Genomic DNA, 20,388 nt, shown 5'->3' on the forward strand with positions numbered 1-20,388 from the left:
CTCGCCTTTAATTTAATTTAATTTATTATGTAAATACGTTAGTTAACCTTGTTTATTAAAAGCCTTAGTTATATAATTTCCCCAGTGTTATTTATTTCGGGAACATGGTAGCAGAGCGTGGTTGACGGAATCCACAGCTAAGGCTTAACACCTGAAGTTTACCGTAACTGCGTAACACCGGCACACCGCATCATTGGGCCTTGGCCCACGACAAAGGATGGCGTCCTATAACGGGCGGGTTATGGCAGTGAGTCAAACAATTCAATTAACTTCAACTAACTATCGATCATGGAAACTGGAAATGGAATTAATACTGAGGCAGAAAGGCTTATGGGAAATAGTATCCGGAATAGAAAAGGGCCCAGCGGAAACGGACACCGCAGAAGCTAAACTCAAGTTTCAATTACGGGAATCAGACGCATTCTCTACAATAGCCTTGGGGATTAGTTCTACTATTCGAACGAAGTTTATGAGGACACGGGTTCCACACAAGTTATGGACGGATATTTGTGACACGTATGAGCCTAAATCACGAGCAAGAATAGGACACTTGTTAGCCAAATTCCATGCTATCGTTTATCAAGAGGGTGAAGACATACCTGAATTTCTGGATAGAATATTTGTCATTACTGACGAGTTGGCAGAAGCCGGGGAGAAGATCGACGATAAACATATCACGTATAAAATGATTGGAACGTTGCCCTCATCTTATGATTCGCTAACAGCGCAGATATATCAATTCGATGACAAAGATTTTAAACCTGAAGCAGTGGCAGACAAGTTACTTGCTGAACATGGAAGACTATCTCAACGTGATACAGATCAAGACCTCACGCACAAGGCTTTTACCGCTCAACATCCAGACGCGAATGGGAGACGAGTGAAGCCTAAAGCCGGTAGCAAGTCAACGAAATTCAATGGAAGGTGCTACAATTGTAACCTCAGGGGTCATCAAGCAGCCAATTGTCGTCGACCCAAGCGACAAGAACAGAAATCAAGGGACGAGAAAACGAAACCAGTGGAAGGGGCATTTCTTGCTACAGCGCTCTGTAGTACCGTTGACACCAGGGAATGGATCGTAGATTCTGGCGCTACGAAACATTTTTGTAATCAAAAGGACTGGTTTTACTCGTTTACTCCCTATCAAGGGCAGGCAAGAATTGGGGAAGGATGTTCCCCGGTGGAAGGAAGAGGTGACATATGGATCCAGATCAATGACGGAGTCAAACATAGATTCAAGTTGCAGGATGTCATTTACGCGCCCAAGATGGGACGTAATTTGATATCTGAACGTCTAATTGATCAAGCTAGATATAGTGGGCACAGGGAGGCATTAACATATACTGCATATTTCCCCGATGGAAGGATAGCGTTCGTCGCACCACTGTCAGAAGATAATTTTTACACAGTCAATGCCACCGTTTTAATACATGGACCACCGGGAAAGGATTCGGACGATGTCGCAACGGCGTATGTGTCTGACGGAAAAGATATACAAGTACTACAGCGTTGGCATCAACGTTTTGGGCACATTAATGAACAAGATTTGAAACACATGGCTTGCAAGGGCATGCTGAAGGGCTTGCAAACTCTGAAAGGATCTCTACCAAGTTGTTCTACTTGTCATCTGGCTAAATCCACAAAACAACCTCACAGGCGAATTGACGAGATTAAAAGCAAAGATTTACTAGACTTGGTTCATGGCGATGTATGGGGACCTGGTCCGGATGGCTCAATCAGTGGAGCGAAGTATTATATAACGTTTGTCGATGACAAGAGCCGTTATCTTACCGTATACCTCATGGCGACGAAAAGCGAGGCATTTGGATGTTTTCTCAAATATAAATCTTTCGTCGAAACACAAACCGGCAAGAAACTGAAGGCGCTTCGTACCGACAACGGGATGGAATTTTGCTCTCGACAATTTGTGGAATTCTGTAACAAAGAAGGAATAAGACACGAAAAAACTAATACCTATTCACCACAGATGAATGGAGTGGCCGAAAGGATAAATCGAACATTACTCAATATAATGCGAGCAATTAAAGAAGAAGCCAGACTACCAAATAAGCTCTGGGGTGAACTGGTGCGTACTGCAGCATATATCAAGAACCACTCACGACATGTGAAACTTGATAACCGGGTACCATTAGAAGTCTGGATGGGGTCAAAACCGAGTGCCAACCAATTCAGACGATATTGGAAGTATTGCATATGTCCATATTCCTAGTCAACGTAGACAAGATAAGTTACAATCGAGAGCCAAGCTTGGTATCGTAGTCGGATACGCTATTAATACTGCGGGATATAGGGTATGGTATCCAACAGAGGATACGATAATAGAAACGAAACATCTACAAATTGACGAAGAGAAAATTGGACTTCAACATATTGATCCTGGAGCGTCTTGAACGGTGAAGGAATGCAGAGGTTGAACTGGCGTGCCAAGTCCCCCGATTTGATCCCGGTTGAGAACCTTTGGTCAGCAGTAGTTGAACTCATGGAGAAAAGAGTTCCAAATAATAACGAAGAATACTGCTGATGATAAAATGTTTTCGGAAAATGTAATTGTTCTTGAAAAAGCGTAGATATGTAATTTTTTCTATTAATTTAGAGGGAATAGATCGATTAACAGTAAAATCAGTTGATTGAATTTAATATTGATTAAGGATTAAATGGATAAAAATAAGTAAAAAAATTGCAATATCTGAAACTTCAGCCAATTGATAAACCTCACACATATCGTTTGTTTTTTCGGCCTTGGTCCAATCCAAGACGTTTTTTTATAATATCTGTCACTTCAGTCTTAATGTAATTAAATTTTGAATAATTATGTTTGCTTTACCGTCATACATTTGGGGTTGATCTATTTCTAATTGCTTATGAAGTACTTAAGTATCGTTAATTACATTTAACTTATATCCAATAACATTGATTTCGATAAGCATATAATATTGCACTTTATTTATGAAAGAAGCTTAAAAACGACGGTATTTGAAGAAAAATATTTGTTTCGTACACTGTATAGTGGTTCGTACAGTGGTGTCGAGATCAGACCAACAGCTTCCTTTATGTACAACCCCCAATACTGCCAACGGGTGATGTCATACTAAATTATACAGGGTGTAAATAAATGTTTAGAATTCATGTTTTATTGTATGCAAGTGACAACGAGTGACAAGGTACAAAAAGAATACTGGAGAATGCAACAAAATATTTTAAAGCACTGTCCTACGATTAGTCTAAGAACGTGGGCCTCAAATTACAACCTCTTAACTGTTTGGTAAACACCTCAACGTAAATATTCGACGTTTCTACCATTGTGGTTTAGGCACTCTTCCAGATGACTGTCCATGTCTTGCAATACATTTGCAAGCAGTAAACTCATGACGCATGGTAAGACTAATGGTATTGCCGTCTTACGAAATCCTCGTCCGTTAAGGCTTGATGTAGGTGGGTATGATAAGGCCGGTAGTGATGCTCTTGTAAACTGGCACAAACAGTAGAATGGCTTAGTGCAACTTCTTGTTCCACCGCTCTATTATTAGCATGAATTGGCTTCAAAACGTGCTACGACGTCAAAATCTCTATCCTCATTACAGACTATACAGTCTCTTCTACGTTCCCGATCTTTCACTACCGAAATCACGAAGGTGCTCGCCAATGTCGGAAAAGGTGCTTCGCACCGGATGTTGTCGGTGTGGAAACCGTTCGGCATAAAGCACTGCCTTTAGTTGAACGTTACTGCGACCTTCACCCAAAATAAACATCCTGTCCAATTTGTCCTGGTTGGCATTTTGCTAGGAAACGAGACTAACTACTGTAATTCTACTACTTAGCTCCTACACTGAAGACCCTGTATATCAAAAGGGACCGGAAGTACCTCAAAGATGAGTTCTCAAAGATTGCCAGATTGAGCAGGTCATGTGATTTAAAGTGATGAAGGTCGCTTTAACGTTCAACAAGTGACACCGCGGTATGTTTTTGGAGCTCCAATGTCCTCACCCGATAGGTCCAAACAATTACCATCCTGGTTTTTCGGCTCAGCGTTGCGGTATTGCCGGTTCCATTAGAAATACAAGGTCTGTAGTGTTACAATTGTAACAATAATCCTGTTAAAAAGGCACACATACTGTACCCCCCTCCCCCCAAAAAACTTTTAAATTTTGCGCCTTTTCAATAGCTCTCTTTTCAATATGGAAAAAATGATTCCTCAATTTCAAACTAAAACTAAACATTTTGAAAGACTGGGAAATTTCTGATCACTACCCCTTAGAACTGGAGAATGCTGTAACTAGTGGTTAAAATTATGAACTGTTTCTTCTTTTATGACATCTGATTACGATATCTTTCCCGCAAAATCGTCAACAGTTCATTGAACGTCGTATTTACTTTCAGTTATTAAATCTGATCCGATATGGAGATAATTTTCATCCGACCTAGCGCTATCTGAACGATTTCTAATCTTATATCTGTTCAGATATCTTTATAATTTTACAGATATCCGCGTTTAACTTTATACACTGATTATATATACAACCATTCCAGTACACATGAAAACCTTCAATTATCTAGTCAAGACAGAAATACAGAGATTCATGTAATTTTAGAAGCGGGAATAGAGAACAGGGTACTTTTTGAGTGCGTCAAAGTCCACGACACCCTTCCTTGACATGGGGGGGGGGGTATGAAAGAAGAGGCTGGTCATTGTGGCGGAGGTAAAAAGCAACGATGTATTTTTGGCCGTCACCGTCAGCAACGTCATCATAATGTAGTTTAAGTGAGCCTGTTAGATAATTTAAAATTTTCGTTACGAATTGAAGGGATTGGATCTATGAGTCGCACTGAAGTAAATACTAACCGTTCTTCATTCCTGCTAATAAACTTACACGGATCCCTGGTCAAGACTAGTCACTGCGTTTTGATAAATCATAGCCCCCCCCCCCTCTGGCGCGATAATTTCTTTCTATCTTTATTAAATAGGTGGAACAAATTACAATGGCAACCATTGTTGTGATTTTGAATAAATTGGTACCACACAAATAATTGCCCGCTTCTAAGGACAAGTATTCCCTCGTACCTAGTGATGTGAAATTAACATATATTTTAAAAACGGTAATTTACTCCGTAAATTACTGATTCAAATTTTGCGAAATCAAAATTACAGTTCATCACCAAATTTGTTAATTTCAATTTTACGTGCTTACAGTAAATTATATTTCAACAACGTTGAATTGTGAGAACTATATAAAGTTTTTTACATGATTTTGCGGCAGCCGTGGTCTTTCTAATCCGATCTTTAACTAACGATTTTTAGTTCTGGCTGGCGCCTGGCAACTCCATTTTTAAGTAAATACAGTAATAGTTGATCATTTAAATATAAAATGAACTTTTAACGCGTAATGAGCCCTTGACCCAAATAAAAGAGCACTAGCATGTGCGTGTGACTACTTGGTCCGGCTTTCAAGTAAACACCACTTCAGTGACTAACAATGAATCACTATTTTAAGCTAGAACAGCCGCATGAACGAAAGGGGTACAGAGGAAAACGGGACTCCGAAGTAAGAGAGGACATTGTTTTAGTCTCAGGAAGGATAGTACACTTGGTTTCAATCCCAGGACACAAAAATTTCAAAAATGTTTAATAATTCTTACCATTATAAAATTACGAAAATTTGGTAAATTACCACCGGTAGTTTACGGACGTTAAATTACTGACTCACATCTCTACTAGTACCAAGTCAATTGTTTGGGAAAATAAACTGAACTGCTTCCCTCGGCATCCTACCTACAACAAACATCCAATTTGCCTGGATTTTTTTAAGTATATGCGTTATAAATACATTTGAAACGTATAAATTCTTAAAAGGTATTAATCCGAAACTACGACCGATGCCACAGATATCTGTTTCAAATGTCTACAATCTGGTTTTTATCTCAGATATGATTTGATCCGAATGTGTATATGAAAAATGCATCTGATCTGAACAGAAAACGGTCCTCAACTGTTTATCTGATAGCTGAAATCAAGCAAACATATTTGATCTGTTCGGATCACAAATCAGATAACTGTGTTCGGTTTAAAGCACTAGCTGTAACTAAACCTCCCCCCACGCACTTAGAATTAGAAATTATTCGCGTAACTGTCTTGAAAAATTTACCCGCTCCATCGGCGCGGTTGATTGGGAAGAGTTATATAATAAAAAAGACGCAAATGAAGGTTTTAACTGGTTTTTTTACTACATTAAGGCATATGAGGAAACCTTTCCGATTATTACAATAAAACCACAAAATGATAAAAAAAATTTAACTCCTTAAGCTGGTTAACAGCGGATATCAAAAATTTAATTATAACAAAAAACCACCTTAGTAAAATAGCTAAAACTCGGCCTAGTGAGAGGAATACGGAAAACTATAAAAAACAACGCAACTACTGTAACAAGGTTATTAGGGATGCTAAGAACAACTACATGAGATCCCAAATAGTATCACAGACTAGCATAAAAAGTAAATGGAAACTTGTTAACAAACTATTAGGGAAAGCAAAAACTAGTGACACCCAGCCAAAAATCCCAATTACTTCCAATGCGTTGAATAATTTTTTACGTCAATACCTTCTAAAACTACTAGCAATCGATCACTTGACTATATAAAACCAACTCACAACTCAATATTATTATTACCAACAGATGAAATAGAGGTACTAAATATAATAAAAAACCTACGCGAAGACGCATCCCCCGGGCTTGACGGGATTACACCAAAAATAATTAAATCTATAAAAAGTATAATTTCAAAGCCATTAGCTCACATTATGAACCAATCCTTCGAAAAAGGAGTATACCCAAAAGAACTAAAAAAATCTCTTATCATACCTATTTCTAAACAAGGTGATCCCGCCGGCCCTTAAAATTATAGACCTATAACCCTGCTCTCAGTATTTGAAAAGATATTTGATCAATGTTTTTATCTGAGACTATCGGGTTTTTGTGACAAGTATGGATTAATAGCTCGAAATCAGTTCGGTTTTCAAAAAAAGTGTGGAGTAGAGAATGCAATAGCGAGGGTATATCAGAAAATTCTCAATGGCCTTGATAGTAGTCACTATGTCGCAGGGGTTTTCCTAGACCTGAGGAAGGCGTTTGATTACGTGAACCATTCAAGATTACTAGCAAAGTTATACAGACTAGGAATTAGAGGAACAGCACATGTATGGCTAAGAAGTTACCTTTCAGAACGAGTGTGTCAAACAAAAATTAAGGATACTTTATCTACGGAGGCAAATATTAACTGTGGTGTTCCACAAGGATCCATTCTATCTCCCCTACTTTTCAACTTATTCATTAATGACATTTGCAACGCAATCGATGATGACACCCTAACCCTGTACGCTGACGACACTGTTTTAATTGATTCAGATTTAAACTATGGGGCACTAGTTGATAGAATAAATTATAACTTAAATTTAGTACACATATGGCTTAGTGATAATGATCTCTATCTAAATATTAACAAAACACAGTACATAACTTTTGTAAACACCAATAAATCACTTCCCTCTGGCCCAGAACCGACAATTAGACGTAATAAAATTAAGAAAGTGCAAAATTGTAAGTACCTAGGAATATGGTTGGATGAAAAGTTAAACTGGAATACCCACGTGGATATGATATGTAAAAAAATATCCTATAGCATCTATTTAATTTCGAAAAATCGACAAAGTTTCACAAAAAATATATGTATAGAACCATATTATGCGCTCGTATACTCTCATCTAACCTTCTGCGTATCAATATGGGGAAATACAAGCAAAGCTAACCAAAAACGGTTGCATCTATTGCAAAAATGAATTGTCAGAATAATATGTCAGAAAACGTTTCTAGAACATACCAAAGCGCTATTCGACGCTCTAAAAATACTACGATTTGATCAAATATAAAATTTCTGCACGCTAGTATATATACATAAATCTCTGAAAGATGACAAACTCAATCTATTTAAAACGGCATTTCGATCTCAAAAACACACAAGAGAAAATCCAGCAATAACTCTTCCCAAATCTAAGACTGCTAAAAAAATTAAATCTATGTTCTATAGTGGCGCGAAACTGTATAATAATTTGATAAGGAAAAAAGAAGCGATGTCAATGTTTAAATTTAAAAAACTTGCAAAAGAATATGTACTGCTGAACGAATGAACTAAATGAACGAATTGGTATTATGAAGGGGGAAAAGGGGAAAAAAGGGATAAATTATAAAATTAAATTAAATTAAGAAGAAAAAAGCTCAGCCCAGGGTTTGGCCTATAAATCATGCTAGACTTGGCCAACAAGCCCTAATTTTGTACAACCATTGAATCGAAATAAATAAACTATTGATTGTAAAAAAAAATCATCTTTCTGGAGAAAGTCTCTCCTTTTTAAAGAGAACCCAGCCAAACTAGCGTTGTTAAGGGTGATCACTAAAAAATGGTAAATTGAGGAAACATAGGAAATTTGCCCTTGAAATAAACGGATATATTGGTGTGAAACGTAAGCGGCAAAAAAATTAAACTGCAGTGAAAAACACTAGGAAGAAATTGTGGGTAAAAAATAGGAAGAAATTGTAGGGGGAAAAAACTAGGAGGAAATTGTAGGGGAAAAAATAGGAGGAAATTGTAGGGGAAAAAACTAGGAGGAAATTGTAGGAGAAAAAAACTGGGAAGATATTGATGAAAAATAAGCGAAAAGTACAAAAATAAATTATCAATCAGAATCTCGTTTCAAATGAAAAGTAGAAACTTTATTATAATTTCATGGTTTGAGAGTTCTACAAAACTAATCAAAATCAAATGATATTACTTTACGATTAAGAGTTAAATTCCAGCGATTTTGAAGTTCTTCCAATTTATAGGAAATAGTTAAAGTTATTTAGAAATTATCCACAAACCCCCAAGAAAGTAATTCCCTGGCGTCTATTGATTGTTTACGGCCATACTTCCTCATATCCGTTAAAAAGATAATCTTTGAAGCAAGCGCCTATACAACCCTCTTTCCTTTTGACCGCATCTCCTTTTCCCCTCTCTTAAAGCTTTTTGGCACGGTTTAAATTATATAGACATCATCTTCTAGCTCTTCTCAATGATAAATGTATATGATAAATGTATAGAGTGCATAAAACAGATTCCGATAAGCATATTATGAAGTAAGTTAAAAAATGACAGTATTTGAAACGTAGAATATAAATATTTATTTGTTTGATGTTCAAGAACATAATAATTTGCCAATTATTCATTTCCATTATTAAGTCGATTTTCTTGGCTCAGACTATTGATTTTTTCAGGAACACAAGCACACAAGACTCAAATTACGAAATATTATTAGAAAATGGAGGTTAAACGTAAACTAAATTACTTGCTTAACTGGGTGATTAATTACATAACTAAGTTTGATTGGCGATCGTCCTCTCTAAATAATCGTGAAAACTACTAGCTAAGTTTATACAGGGTGTTTCTGGAAAGTCTGGCACAAATTAACAGGCATGTTCCTTGGGTCAAAAGGAGTCCGAAAGGTCCTATGACGTTTTGGGTTAAAGCGCTCCGTTGCGACGTTATGGGCTCTCAAAAGTAGGCCGAAAAACAAGGAGATTTTGCAGAATTATAGCACTAGTATTGTGGTTTTGACCCAATTGTTTTCGATTGTTGAGCATAAGGTAATGATAGAAATAAGTTCAAACATAGTGGAAGACCGTGGACGTGTTAAACGGCCAAAAGCGTTAATCCCTTTGTTTTTATTAATGATTATAATTAAAGGTAATGAAAGTAGCTCAGATATCGGTTACTTGTTTGTTCAGATGTAGTGGCAACTGACCAGTCTTTTATTCTTTATTTCAATTAGACACATTACTTTTACAATAATTCGAATGAACCCCTTAACCTTTACAATAATTCGAATGAACCCCTTAAGTTTTACAATAATTCGAATGAACCCCTTAAGTTTTACAATAATTCGAATGAACCCCTTAAGTTTTACAATAATTCGAATGAATCCCTTAAATTTTACAATAATTCGAATGAATCCCTTAAATTTTACAATAAATCGAATCTAACCCATTAATTTTACAATAATTCGAATCTAACCCATTAATTTTACAATAATTCGAATTGAACCCATTACATTTACAATAATTCGAATTGAACCCATTACATTTACAATAATTCGAGTTGAACCCATTACATTTACAATAATTCGAATTGAACCCATTACATTTCCAATAATTCGAGTTGAACCCATTACATTTACAATTCGAATTAATATTGTAAAAGTAATGGGGTTCATTCGAATTAATATTGTAAAAGTAATGGGGTTCATTCGAATTAATATTGTAAAAGTAATGGGGTTCATTCGAATTATTGTAAAGGTTATGTGTCTAATTGAAATAAAGAATAAAAGACTGGTCAGTTACCAGTACATCTGAACAAACAAGTAACCGATATCTGAGCTAATTTCCTTACCTTTAATTACAATCATTAATAAAAACTAAGAGATTAACGCTTTTGGCCGTTTATCACGTTCACGGTCTTCCACTAGGTTTGAACTTATTTCGATCATTGCCTTATGCTCAATAATCGAAAACAATTGGGTCAAAACCACAATACTAGTGCTATAATTATGCAAAATCTCCTTGTTTTTCGGCCTACTTTTGAGAGCCCATAACGTCGCAACGGAGCGCTTTACCCCAAAACGTCATAGGACCTTTCGGACTCCTTTTGACCCAAGGAACATGCCTGTTAATTTGTGACAGACTTTCCAGAAACACCCTGTATACAATAAACACCTGCCTTTTTCAAAATATTGCCTGTTTTGTAGGTCAGGTTGGGTTAGGGTTAGAAAAGGCTTAGGTTAGGTTAGGTGTATTTAATACCTACGGTTCCAAATTTAAGCTTTGATCCTCTTAATACTAGACGTGTGCATATACACACATCCTATAAATTGAATTTTTACCTCTCCGCGTGACGTATGTCACGGAGAGGTTCAAATTTCGACGTGTCTGTCTGTCTGTCTGTCTGTCTATCTGTCTGATGTTACACCCCAGGGGACCGCGTTCGCAGTTGGAAAATCGGGGTAAATGTGTTCTCAATTTCCGAACCTGAAATTTGGAAAATTGTATTCCACTTATAATGGCTATTACTCCATTGTCTGTCTAACACCAGTATCATCTGGTCTTTTGTCCATCCCACATGGACACCAGTCTGTACTCACTGGTTTCTAAATACCACCATCATCCGGTCTTTTGCCCATCCCACTTACTGGCTTCTATCTCCATCATCATCGTTAATATTAAGACATAAGCGACGATCGGCTAGGGTTACGAGAAACGTCTAGCCTCCCAATGGCGGGGTCTTTTTCCAAATGTTCACGCAATTGCGATGTTCTTATCAACAGCTACGATTCGAGTCCTTTATATACTACCTATTTGAGTAAGGCGAAGCAGCAGTCGTATGCTTCATTTCAATCGTCAACATTAGTCAAGTCTCTCAAGAATGATTAATTGTTCTTTTTTAAAACGATGTAACGCTCAATAAGGCGAACATCTAACGAAGAAAATGTTTAATAGTAATTATATTTATTTTAGTATTTAAGATAATCATGTTTCTCAAATTAAAGTTAATACGAAAAGGGTTAAAAAGCAGTCTATGTGATTGTCTGTGTGTGTCCGTCCGTTGTTACACTAGTGCGCCGCTTTAGCAGTTTGTTTTGTGATGATGTGTAAAGAAATCCTACAGAACCTTAATATTCAATTTTTTCATAATATAAAGTGAATATGTGGAAATAGTTTTCTTATTTACGATGCCTTTAATAGTTTTGTTTCTTTAATGCTCTGTTTCATTTTGTAATTCCAAGGATATTTTCTAATATTATTATTTGAAATGGCTGTTTATATATTACTTAAGCTATAGTACATCTGTATATAAAATAGTCCTTGCTATAGTGATTACATTATGAAAGCTAAAGCCTTGACTCCGTCGGGTAAATCAAGTATTATTCGTAATAGGCTTAGTGAACCAAAGAGGAAGTAATTGAGACCCGAGATTCAGTAAATTATGGGTTTTGATTTTCTCGTCTGTATTGAAGAGACATTAACGGTTGAGAGTGAACCGAAAGTTAAGTACACGTTTAAATAAGGTCTAGTTTTTAAAACAGATGTAAGGACCATGGTGGCAATTTGATCATTGAAAGGGCTTATCGTAATTGGGTTGTAGCTTCGGAGTTTTCATTCTTATTGTGGTGCACATTGACTTTCATTGCGTCTACCCACAAATCAGCTTTGCTGATAATTAACGTTTAAACCCGCGTTGGCAAACTAAGAATATGAGGTGAAACGAGACAATATTGTTTATATTGCAAAACCAGTTGTGAATGTAGTTATGAGAATACAGGGTTAACAGTTGAGGCGTAGACAACTGGGCCTTTTAAACACATAAAGACTATATCTCTCCCAAAACTTATGCACTTAATTTCCTGTTTTTTCCCCATTGACTGATTTCATGTGTCCAAGGCACATTCTTATTGGATGTAAAATGTCATCTGCTTTACTATATATTCTCTCTGCTTGGAATACTGCTTTAAGCTTAGTTCCCACTTGACCGAAAACACGACGGAAACACTGCGTAAGTACGTCTGCGGTAAAACATCTTCCGCCTAACGTGACCGAAACAGAATTAGTGTTCTATTTTTGAAGCAGAGGCCGACGTAAAATTATTTTCATAACCACTATAAATTCGTTTCGGGATGAAGCTTCTGCGGACGTCATAATAGGGGAGTTTTTTATCGCCGCTTTGAGTTTTGTTTCAACTCGCCAGTTGCCATTTCCACCTTTGCATGCTATGAATTTTTGAGTTTGAATTCTCTAATCGGATTTGCTCGCTAGTCGCTATTGCCGGGTTTGTACGAAATAAACCTTTGATTTGAATCTCTGACCTTAATTTGGAAGAAGTAAGCTCCCTAATTAAGATACCATCAAGGGAAAAACAAAGGCCAAGTCTTAAGTGCCACGTGACTACCTGCCGACCGCCCCTTTTGGTCTGAATTCGGTCGTATGTGTGAACCAAACTAAAATCTTGCCGTCGAAGGTTTGCGTAAAACTCATTTTTTGACGGAGCACGCTAAAGTTTTCGGTCGTCATTTTCGGTCAAGAGGGAACCTAGCTTTAATAATTCGTAAATTTTTACATCATAAAAAGAGAGATATAATTCCTTATCTAGGTAAGCAAGTTTGTAAGTAGACCTCTTGACTCGGAGAATTAATATTTTGGTTTTTCCAACTTGGTTTTTTCAATAATAAGAAATTTTTTTTCGTCGGCAGCGTTTAAAAATAAAATATTTTCTGTCTTTTTTATAGGCAGTGTATTACATTAGGAAATCATATTTGGGTACTCGTTTTATATTAAAATTTCTTTGCAGTGTTATGTGATGCATATGACTTAAAAATGAAAATAAATATCAAGAAATGTTTTTATAAAGGTACATTTCTTTAATTTAAAATTATTTGGTTCATGTAAACTATCAATTTTGCTAAATATTTTACAAAAAAATTGGGTTTAGTGCTCATTTTATTTAGCCACTCAATCGTTATAGGTTAAGTAGATTTTTGCAGGAAAAGATAGAATCTTTCCGTCCCCGGGAATTAGTAATTTAATTTCACTAAGAACATTTAACCCAAGATGCTTGTCCCATTTGATGAATCCGACAATTTGCGGCGTTGGTCGGCAGAATGGGAGGAAAGCGGTTAACTACTATAGTCAAATCAACTTGAAATGCTGTAAATAGGGTAGTAAAATGAGGTAAATTAGGTGAATAGAGGCTTAAATTAGGGTATTAATACGGGCAAATAATATTTGACCATGGCGTGAATTGATGACACCAAAATTGTTCTCGTTAAATTGTTAATGCAATCCTATTATAACGCGAAACAGTTACGTATGAACGCCAAACACGACCTCGTTGAACGCCAAACACGACCTCGTTTGAACGCCAAGCACGATCTCGTTTGAACGCCAAGCACGATCTCGTTTGAACGCCAAACACGATCTCGTTTGAACGCCAAACACGATCTCGTTTGAACGCCAAACACGATCTCGTTTGAACGCCAAACACGATCTCGTTTGAACGCCAAACACGATCTCGTTTGAACGCCAAACACGACCTCGTTTGAACGCCAAACACGATCTCGTTTGAACGCCAAACACGATCTCGTTTGAACGCCAAACACGATCTCGTTTGAACGCCAAACACGATCTCGTTTGAACGCCAAACACGACCTCGTTTAAACGCCAAAACGCTCTAGTTTAAATGCTAGTGCAATCATATTTGAATGCCAAAATGACCTAATCTGAATGCTTCGTTAGCGTGAATTTTTGAATATCAATATTAGCGTTCAAATATGAACATTTCCTTAACGTGTACAATTGAATACCACTTTAGGCGTTAATATTTGATTGCTAAGGCGTACCACCACAGTGGCAAGGTATTGAACGCTGAAACATTCAATTTCGAATGTTCTTTTTTTACTGTGTGCACATCATATCAAAAATGGCCTAGTTAAAAGCCTTAGTTATAGAATCAATAAAATCTCTAATCAGCCATCCAAAGACCTTGTTAAAATTCGGAACCAATTGTTAAATAGCCAATACCCTAAACCTATTTTAAATAAATTCCTTAAACAAAACAATTCTATTACCAATATTACTACAACAGCCAAAAAAATAAGGAATCTGAAAAATGGCTTTTCTTACCTTATTACAAGGGATTTAATGAAACCCTTCAGAGGAAGTTAAGACCTTTTAATATTAAAATTATTAACAAAAAAGCTAAGGATTTAAGGAGTGCCTTAGTTAAATGGGAATCGGAATCTGATAGAGATAAAGTTGATATTTTAAATACTTCGGGCATAATTTATAAAATTGAATGTAAAACCTGTAATAAGGTTTACATCGGGGAGACAGAAAGAAAACTACTTGATAGAGTCAAGGAACATAAAAGAGATGTCAAAAACAAAAAAGAAACAAATGCCATATTTGTTCATCTAAAATTTAATAATTCACACCAGATTAATTGGGATAATATCTCTATTTTGGCTAAAGAAAAGGATTATTTTAAACGTAAAATTACTGAAAGCATATTTATAAAAAAATTTAAACATAACAATTTTAATTTAGAAGCCGGAATCTCCTTAAAAAATAATTGGAACATTAATAACCTATTAAAATATAAATAAATAAATTCCCGCGCCAACCTGGCACCCTCTAGATGTAAATAATCTCCTAGGGATAAAATGTTATACTCCCCCCTTTTTTAGATATATTGTTTTTTAGTTTTTTAGTGTATAGCTTATTAATGTGAAACTCACTATGGTTCACCAGACTGAACGACGAGCCGCGGCTCGAAACGTCTCATTTTTAATTTGGATGTTTTAAATAAATTATTATTTAACTCTAATTACACGTGGTTTATCTCCGTAAATTTCTTTAATTTTCTAAATTAATGATAAAATGTTTTGGGGAATGGAATTGTGCCCGAAAACCCGAGATAAGTAAATTTTTGAAATTGATTACCTGTAAAATAAGTTATTTCAACGGAAAACGGTAATGGAACCTTGTTTTTTCTTAAGTTTGCCTTTAAGTTTCAATTAAAAAGAAAAATTAATATCTGATCCTTCAGACAAGTGATAACCTCAGTCTTTTCGATACTTTTTAGGACTTGATTCTAATCAAGACATTTTTGATTAATATCTGCTCCTTCAGTCTTCATTTTAATTAAGATTGTTAAGAAACTGTTTTACATTTTCAAAATCTACACTAAGCAGAAACATATAAAAAGGGGACCGTAACTTTAGCTCAATCAGTCATTTATTTATAATGATACTCCAAAAAATAAAAACGTAACTCATTGAAAGTTTGTATTCTTATTGTAATTAACATATAATACAATTTTTTACAACCCTTTATTGAAACGCGAGGCACTCCCCTAAAAATTCCACAAATAGGACCAAATTGACAGTTTTACACAATTTTTTAAAACGCTGATTTATGTCTGTTTAACCTTTAGCTCAAACTTTTCATAAGCCCAATATGAAATTCGGATATCCTTAAAACTTCTCAAAGACGATCCGAGATTATCAATTTCGAACTTTTTTGTAGCATTAACTAACGTCTGTTTGATTTTAAGCTTATAAACCTTAAACACAATATAGTCAGGGCAATGCCGACTCAGTTTATAAGGGCTACCCTAAAAGTCCACAAAGTTGATCCAAGATTGTTAATAAATACGCCTAAAAAGTGCCCTCTTCAAAATATGTAGCCAGGGAAAAGAGAGCGTGATCGAGTGGGCTATGCTAGTGGGTATTTTGGTAGTAAGTAACGGGGGTTGGGACTCCAGGCATAGTCCGCTCCATCACGCACTCGACAACGCAAAGCAACTCGCGCCAGCGTGGGAAATAAGGCGGTAACACAGGGCAAATGACGAGTTTAAAAATTGCCTGGTACAGTTCAAAAATTAAATCGGAGGGGGGTCAGTGGTCCACGAGACTACTAAAAAATTCAAGGGTAACCAGAGTCCACACATTAAAATTCTAATATTTTAATTATCCACTTCCTTAGCTTAGCAGACGACGTGCTCTGGCCAATGGTCACGGACCAGTTTATTTATTCCAAGTCAGGAGGGTCTCTGGCCTAATGTCCAGTTTAAAAAAATCCTTATTTCCCAAGCAGCTTGCGACGTGTTGCGCGTGATCGAGTAGGCTATGGTCCGGTCAAAAGAAATCTTCAGTTCAGCGTTGCAAATAAGGCGGTGGCACAGGGAAAATGACCAGTTTAAAAATTAAATCGGAGGGTGAGCAGTGGTCCACAGGACCACTAAGGAAATTCTAGGGTAACCAGGGTCCAGACATTATCTCAACTATTTTAATTACCCACTTCTTTAGTTTAGCAAACGCCGCCCCCTGGTCAATGGTCCTGGACCAGTTCATTTATTCCTGGGCAGGGGGTCGCTGGCCCAATGTCTAGTTTTAAAAAAATCCCTATTTCCCACCCTGATTCAGTTGGGAGTCCTGGAGCTCCTAAAGTCCAGAGATGCATATGACAAGGATTCATTTCTCATAAGCGAGAATGGCCAACTCTGTTGTGTAAGAGACAGCCTGGCAGCCTGGTATTTTTTTACTTCTAAGTCAGCTGGGTTTTCACCTTTAAAAGTTAATACAGCCCTTTGAATTTAAATAATTAGAAATGAGAAATGTTATTAAATGAATAAATCTATACGGTTACAGTTGTGTCGAAATGAGAGCAATTAAATATGTGTCTTTGATATTTAGCTCTGATAATTTCAGAAAATTAATAAAAAGTAGTGTTATGTATTTAACCAGAATTTATTTTATTGAAATTTATTAATAATTATTTAATTAAAAAAATTGTAATACTATTTTATGTTTTAAATTTTACAAATAAAATTCAAAACAGTAAACATAGGGCAAATGTTCAATTGTATTATAAATAGCCCGTGGGATTGATTTTAGCTATATCGCAATTAGAGCTCGACATTTTCTATCCATTATCCACAAATTAGTAATTAATTTGAATGAAAATAGGTGGATATCTTTTATTAATTGGGAAATAATGCACACACTTTAAATTTAAATTTTAGAAGTTAATTTATTATTTACTTTGTGTATATAATATTCAGCATTAATTTCACTAAGGAAATAAACTAATTACCTACGAGGAATTAACTAGTATATATGTTTAAAATTATAATTTAATCGTTTCAAAACTAATATGGTTTTGAACCGGTTTTTGTGATTTAGTTATTAAAATTTGTGATTATCGATTGGTCAATATTGAAAATCAACCAATGGTGGAACTAATTTTTTTTTAAACTCAATGAAACTGTAATATCAATGAATCATCTACTGAAAGAGGTATCAACCTATTATTTTTTTCAAAAGAAGGTAAATAAGGATTAGATGGCTTGCTGCTTCAAACAAGATTTTTAACCATGAATAGAATATTTTGTTAATTTTAGTCAAATTTAGATATTCGGTAATCGAGTTGATATGAATAAAGCCCTTTTTGCTCATGTCTATTTTAAACTTTAATCACAGATTTTGCTTACCATTTTACAAGCATAATAAACACTACTGAAGGGCGCAAATCTATCTGTGATCGGTAATGGTGACCAATATAGCAATTTGCCCAATTAATCAGTTTGAACTTCATTTGCACATTTGTATTCGTTAATTTGAAATATTGCGAGAAATTTGAATGGAATATAAGTAGATATCTCTTTCAGAAGATAATTTTTGATGTTGATATTTAAGATTCATTGAGTTAAAAAAATTGGTATTGGTATTTCAAGTAAGCTTAGATATCAACATCGGTGATTTTACGATATGGGCTTATGATGTTAATCTGTTTATAAGATTAAGTCGTTACTTTAAGTGTCACTAGACAGTATCTACCTCCAAAATCGAGAGTTAGTAACTTTATAACCATCTCCTAGTCAGAGGATATCCGAGGGTCAATTTCTAATATCATTGACTGACAAAGGCTCACTATAGCTTAGTCAACTTTTGGCAAGGCCTAAAACCGTTTTTGCATGACTGTCGCCGTCAAATTCCTTTTAAAGCATAGATCATTAGATCATATAGTATCCACCCTTGATTTTCATTACGCAACACACGTTGGATTCGTAAACCTCGACGTGCACCACGATTAGAAGCATTAAAATGAAAAAACAACACACTGACCGCATACATTTTTGGTAAATAACAGAGTCACTACAGCTGTTTTCGGGGCTGAACGAGCGATCGAGAGGGCGTAAAAGAAAAAGCCTCCGGCGGCCGGTCTCTTAAAGGGGGTAGTTTCAAGGGAACGAAATTCAAATGCAAGGCGCGTCCCTTCAACAAAAAACATTGAATTCGTTAATACGGACGTTTTAGGCAATTATAATATTGAAATTTTATACAATTAAGTAATATTTAAGAAAACTAAGCACTACTTTCAAAGTATAAACTTTAAAAATACGACGATACGAGAAGGCGAAGTAACAACAAGAGGTAAACATTTTTATAAATGGCAAAAATTAACGGTAAGCCAAGGCTTAGCGCAATTTCACCGCCTTAAAGAAAGTGCCAAGTTTAGAAATAGATTGTGGGACAATAAAAAGGTGGAAAATTATGAAATTAGGCTTATATTAAAGCTTGAAACCTACTTTATATTATTTTTAAAATCCATCCATGAGCAAATCCTCAAAAAATATGAAAATGGCAACGAAAAAGGACCCACTCTCAAATTTTTTTCCCCTTAAAAAATGGCGGCCACAAACGGGGTAATTTGTCACGGCGGCAATATTAAAGCAGTCTTATCTCACTACCGATAGGCCATTTCAACCAAAAGGCATTAAGAAAAAACAATCGGATTATAATGACGCAACTATACGTAAAAAAAGGCCAATATTGGTCACGCTGATATTTACCAATAAAACAGCGTATCCATGCTAAAATATCGCAGATTGGGGTAGTTTCTAAAATTTAAAATTAAACATACTTAAAATTAATTTTTCTCAAAAACCTTAAAAATGGTCCTAGAAAAAGGTTTAAATTTTGATATAAAACCGTTCCCAAACGTAACAAACGAATATTTCATTTCAAAAGGGTGGCGACAAAATGGCTAAATTTGAAAAAAACTCCATGTTATTTCTACGGGAAAATTTAACTTTTTCACCAAATGGGCTGATTAATTTTATGGAAATGAAAACCACCCTTAGCAACTTTATTTTTTATACAATAAACTAATGGGTGGATCTTCTTGCAATTTTAACCACATATTGAGGGCCCGAATTGTAGTTCTGTGGAATTTTTTCAAAGCAGTTAATACGATACAAAAAACGTTATAACCAATCAAAAAACCATCCTTATACATTAAAGTCGGTATGAAGTCTTATCTATAACCAAAGGTAAGGGTAAAGATTACATAAATAGAAATACGTCTCAGTACCAATGGTTTGTTATATTCATTTCCTGTGGAAGTAATATGGTTCAGCACATCGTACCTTACCAGTTGTGCGAAGTCAAACTCAACTCCGACCTCCCCTCTTCCTCTATTTACCAATATATGAAAAATATAATTCCAGTGTATGAGTCATCTGAGCCGTCGCAACACACTCAGACCATGTTACTTTATAGGTCGAAACCTTTTCACATTAGTAAACGGTATTTGACTTTCCAGACCTAACCTTAATAACCTAACACTATAAAAAATACTACATAAATGGTTATGATTATAGCTTGACACTCGCTTTCGTCGAAGGACCGATCAGTTAGGCGGTGTACATTTGTTAGTGTTTACACCGTTTTGGAAA

General features: G+C 35.7%; 1 long non-coding RNA gene across 1 annotated transcript; it reads right to left on the bottom strand.

Moving 5' to 3' along the window:
* Positions 1-16,400: 16,400 nt before the first annotated feature.
* On the bottom strand, positions 16,401-18,815 carry LOC149630970 (uncharacterized). The gene is made up of 2 exons (XR_016374089.1): positions 18,488-18,815; positions 16,401-17,216 (listed from the first exon to the last, which is right to left on the bottom strand). It is a non-coding gene; the product is annotated as an uncharacterized LOC149630970 (long non-coding RNA).
* Positions 18,816-20,388: the final 1,573 nt, after the last annotated feature.

This window comes from Phalangium opilio, unplaced genomic scaffold (genome assembly GCF_054372755.1).
Source record: "Phalangium opilio isolate 3A_F unplaced genomic scaffold, DU_Popi_V2 ptg000101l_1, whole genome shotgun sequence".
Lineage (NCBI taxonomy): Eukaryota > Metazoa > Arthropoda > Arachnida > Opiliones > Phalangiidae > Phalangium > Phalangium opilio.